General features: G+C 39.8%; 1 non-coding gene across 1 annotated transcript; it reads left to right on the top strand.

Moving 5' to 3' along the window:
* Nucleotides 1-4,772: 4,772 nt before the first annotated feature.
* Nucleotides 4,773-4,846, top strand: Trnat-ugu (transfer RNA threonine (anticodon UGU)). Its single transcript has one exon. It is a non-coding gene; the product is annotated as a tRNA-Thr (tRNA).
* The last annotated feature ends 453 nt before the right edge of the window (nucleotides 4,847-5,299 follow it).

Below are 5,299 nucleotides of genomic sequence, written 5' to 3' on the forward strand. Positions count from 1 at the left end.
CTTAGGGCTAAAAGTGAGACCCTTGGATAATTCAGGAGGGGTTGAGAACAGTGTACTGCTGTGACTGGTTCTTGTGATCAAAGAGTCATCATTGCTCTGGGAGGCAGTGGTGAAGGCTGAGGGACGTTAAGAAGGTTGGCCAAGCTCAGTCTGTAGAAAAAGAGTGACAGTTGATAGTGTGGCACCAAACTTGTGCCTACTAATTGTGTGGCAGCTCCTCAATTTTACTTTAATCATATCTTTTCAGTTAATAATATACTATGCCAAATTATACCACATTACACTATCCTATCCTACCAATAGTCCGCCACTTGTGGTCTCACGGTAGCGTTCTCGCTTCCTGAGCACAGGGTCCTGGGTTCAATTCCCGCCGCGGTCAGGGATTTTCACCTGTCCCGAGATGACTGGATGTTCGTGTGTTGTCTTCATCATCATTCATCCCCATTCTAGTTGGAGGAAGGCAATGGCAAACCACCTCCATTAGGACCTTGCCTAGTACAGTGGTGCGGGTCTCCCACTTTGTTCCTCTATGCTCTGTCAAGAAGCATGGAACTTCATTTCCATTTTCCATCCTACCAATGTCGAAGCTCCCTGGATCAGCATATGTTGGACTAGCTGTGATGATGGTTTTGACAAACGGAAAAGGGAATTGCTCGCATGTTGGAGCTATTGAATACTGGAAAGAGGGGAAGATAGACTGGTACCCCAATAGGGGAAGTACGAAAAGAAAAGAAACTTAGGAATGCTAAGACTGAAGAAAAAGAAGACATCCCCAAAAGACAGATATAGTTCCTACCTTTGGGCTGTAGATAAATTCAGTCAGAAGAAAATTGTTTACTCCACAATGAACCTTATTACTCGTTACTGAATATGGATATAACTTTAACTGTACATTCTTATGATTGCTGGTTTAATTTAAATATTAAGAGTGTTGATAAAAGAGAAACTATCCTGTTAAAAGACACATAGCAAGCAAACATCATCATATGGGTGTATGTGGGCAGTGTTATCGGATAAAGTTTGTGTGTATCATTGAAGATTTTACTTTTACTTTTTGGCATATTTCACATGTCTTCAGTAACTTTTTAACTGTTCTTGATATGTTTTTGAAATAATAATATTTCTTCATATGCCAGGCACACTTCTTCCACCCGAAATAAGCATCGTCTAGGTATGGTGTACCACATGAATAAGCTAACGCCATTTTGAGGAATGCACAATAACCATTTTTTTGTTAGGAATTTTGTACGAAATTAAATTCCTTTATGCAGTGTCTATTTGGTGTTAAAGCTCATTGTATTTTATTCTAGTATATATTCTATATACTTCATCATGGCATTGGTCATGTCCTAAAGTATGACATAATGTTCTAAATTCCTTTTCATAGTTCTTGGCATTCAAAAAATATATTGTAAAATTACCTCTATCTTTCACACCTTCATTTGGGTTTAAGCGTATTGGCAATCGATATACAGCATCCGATACTATTTGTCCTGTCCCTTTACGTATTGAATTGAAAACTTAAACTCTCATAGGGCCATGCCGCATCACATCAATCTAATATGTAATAGTTTACTTTTTAATAAGAATGTCAGTCCCCCACAAACCATCGACATTGCCGTTGGTGGGGAGGCTTGAATGCCTCAGCGATACAGGTAGCCATACCACAGGTGCAACAGCAGCCGAGGGGTATCTGTTGAGAGGCCAGACAAACGTGTGGTTCCTGAAGAGGGGCAACAGCCTTTTCAGTAGTTTGGGGGGCAACAGTCTGGATTATTGACTGATCTGGCCTTGTAACATCAACCAAAATGGCCTTACTGTGCTGGTACTGCTAATGGCTAAAACCATGGGGAAAATACAGCTGTAATTTTTCCCGAGGACATGCAGCTTTACTGTATGGTCAAATGATGATGACGTCCTCTGGAGGTAATATAGTCGCCCATTTTGATCTCCGGGCATTATCAGTAGGAACAAAACTGGCATTCTATGGACCAGAGTGTGGAATGTCTGATCCCTTAATCAGGCTGGTAGGTTAGAAAATTTAAAAAGGGAAATGGATAGGTTAAAGTTAGCTATAGTGGGAGTAAGTGAAGTTTGGTGGTGGGAAGAACAAGACTTCTGGTCAGTTGAATACAGGGTTATACTTACAAAATCAAATAAAGGTAATGAAGGAGTAGGTTTAATAATGAATAAAAACATAAGAACACGGATAAGCTACTACGAACAGCATAGTGAACGCATTAATGTGCCAAGATGGGCATGAAGCGCACTCCTATCATGGTAGTACAAGTTTATATGACAACTAGATCCACGGGTGATGAAGAGATTGAAGAAATGTATTATGCGATGAAAGAAATTTATTCAGGTAGTTAAGGGAGATGAAATTGAATAGTCATGGGGAACTGGAATTTGAAAGCAGGAAAAGGAAGAGAAGGAAAAGTAGTAGGTGAATATGGACTGGGGGTAAGGAATGAAAGAAGAAGCCGCCTGGTAGAATTTTGCACAGAGCATAAACTAATCATAGCTAACACTTGAATTATGAGAGAAGATGTATACATGTAAGGGACCTGGAGACACTGGAAAGTTTCAGATAGATTATATAATGGTAAGACAGAGATTTAGGAACCAGATTTTAAATTTTAAGACATTTCCAGCGGCAAAATTGGACTCTGACCACAATTTATTGGTTATGAACTGTAGATTAAAATTGAAGAAACTGCAAACAGGTAGGAATTTAAGGAGATGGGACCTGGATAAACTGAAGAACCAGAGGCTGTAGAAAGTTTCAGATAGAGCATTAGGGAATGATTGACAAGAACAGGGGAAAGAGAGACAGTAGAAGAAGAATGGGGAGATTTCAGATTTGAAATATTGAAGGCAGCAGAGGATCAAGTAGACAAAAAGACAAGGACTAGTTGAAATCCAGGGGTAACAGAATAGATATTGATTTTGATTGATGAAAGGAGAAAATATAAAAATGCTGTAAATGAAGCAGGCAAAAAGGAATACAAACTTCTCAAAAATGAGACCAACGGGACGTGCAAAATGGCTAGGCAGGGAGAGCTAGAGGACAAATGTAAGGATGTAGAAGCATGTATCACTAGGGGAAAGATAGATACTGCCTACAGGAAAATTAAAGAGACCTTTGGAGAAAAGAGAACCACCTGTATGAATATCAAGAGCTCCAAACAAGGGAAAGCAGAAAGGTGGGAGGAGTATACAGAGGGTCTATACAAGGGCAATGTACTTGAGAGCAATATTAGGGAAATGTAAGAGGATGTAGATGAAGATGAAATGGTAGATATGATACTGCGTGAAGAATTTGACAGAGCACTGAAAGATCTAAGTCGAAACAAGGCTCTGGGAGTAGACAACATTCCATTAGAACTTCTGATAGCCTTGTGAGAGCCAGCCATGGCAAAACTCTTTCATCTGGTGAGCAAGGTGTATGAGACAGGCGAAATACCCTCCGACATCAAGAAGAATATAATAATTCCAGTCCCAAAGAAAGCACTTCCTGACAGGTGTGGAAATTACTGAACTATCAGTTTAATAAGTCGTGGTTGCAAATACGAATTCTTTACAGGGGAATGGAAAAACTCATAGAAGACGACCTCGGGGAAGATCAGTTTGGATTCCATAGAAATGTTGGAACACGCAGGGCAATATCGACCCTACGACTTATCTTAGAAGATAGGTTAAGGAAAGGCAAACCTATGTTTCTAGCAATTGTAGACTTAGAGAAAGCTGTTGACAATGTTGACTGGAATACTCTCTTTCAAATTCTGAGGGTGGCTGGGGTAAAATACAGGGAGCAAAAGGCTATTTATAATTTGTACAGAAACCATATAGCAGTTATAAGAGTTGAGCGGCACAAAAGGGAAGCAATGGTTGAAAAGGGAGTAAGACATGGTTATTCAGTCTACATTGAACAAGCAGTAAAGGAAACCAAACAAAAATTTTGAGTAGGAATTAAAATCCATGGAGAAGAAATAAAGACTTTGAGGTTTGCCGACAACATTGTAATTCTATTAGAGACAGCAAAGGACCTGGAAGTGCAGCTGAATGGAATGGACAGTGTCCTGGAAGGAGGATATAAGAAGATCATCAACAAAATCAGATTTGGAAATGAGACACTTAAAGTAGTAAATGAGTTTTGCTATTTGGAAAGCAAAATAACTGATGACTGTTGGAGTAGGGAGGATATAAAATGTATACTGGCTATGGCAAGGAAAGCATTTCTGAAGAACAGAAATTTATTAACATCAAGTATAGATTTAAGTGTCAGGAAGTCGTTTCTGAAAGTATTTGTGTGGACTGTAGCCATGTATGGAAATGAAACATGGACAATAACTAGTTTAGATAAGAAGAGAATAGAAGCTTTCGAAATGTATTCTAAGATTGTATCTGTTCTTTCGGACATGTCCAAAAGAACAGATACTGTCGGTGACCATGCAGCTCGTTAGAATGAAATTACAATGAAATGAACATCCTTAGCTGCTTACAGGCGTTGACATACGTCAACAGGGACAGATGAAAATATGTGCCCTGTATATATAGTTAAGGCTCACCAGCCACTTGACCATCTTCTTCTTCTTCTGTGCGAGTGCACAAACAGTGTCCGAACTCTTACGGGAATCGGCAACACGCCGTGAGTAATGAGTATAATGGGCGGGGGCACTACGAATGTAGTGCAGGACAATACGTTGAGAATGTGGGTTTCGCGGGAGGCGTGCCAGAGATAAATCTCTGCAGTCACTCTATCCTCTGTGTCCTTGGTAGCTCAGATGGATAGAGCGTCTGCCATGTAAGCAGGAGATCCTGGGTTCGAGTCCCAGGCGGGGCACACATTTTCATCTGTCCCCGTTGACGTATGTCAACACCTGTAAGCAGCTAAGGGTGTTCATTTCATTGTAATTTCAAATTCTACTATTCCAAGGAATGACTTAAGATGTTTTTTATTTGTTGGTGTGGGACAATGTTTTATTGCATTTAACCAATTTGGATCAGGTTTGGCCCCATTTATACACACAATGTGTCCTAGAAACTTTACTTAACTCCTCCCAAATTGAGATTTGCCCAGTTTTATAACTAAACATTGTGAATATAGTCTTTCGAAAAACTGATCTAAAGTCTCAAGGTACTCGTTCCAGCCCATTGTAATGATGACTATATTGTCCACATAGGCCAGAATATTTTCTCGTAGTGGGTCACCTATTGCTTTGTCGTAGGTTCTGATGAAAGCAAAGACAGACACATTCAGACTGGACGGTAAGACTCTAAACTGAACACTGTATAT

This window comes from Schistocerca cancellata, chromosome 2 (assembly GCF_023864275.1).
Source record: "Schistocerca cancellata isolate TAMUIC-IGC-003103 chromosome 2, iqSchCanc2.1, whole genome shotgun sequence".
In the NCBI taxonomy this organism is placed as follows: Eukaryota; Metazoa; Arthropoda; class Insecta; order Orthoptera; family Acrididae; genus Schistocerca; species Schistocerca cancellata.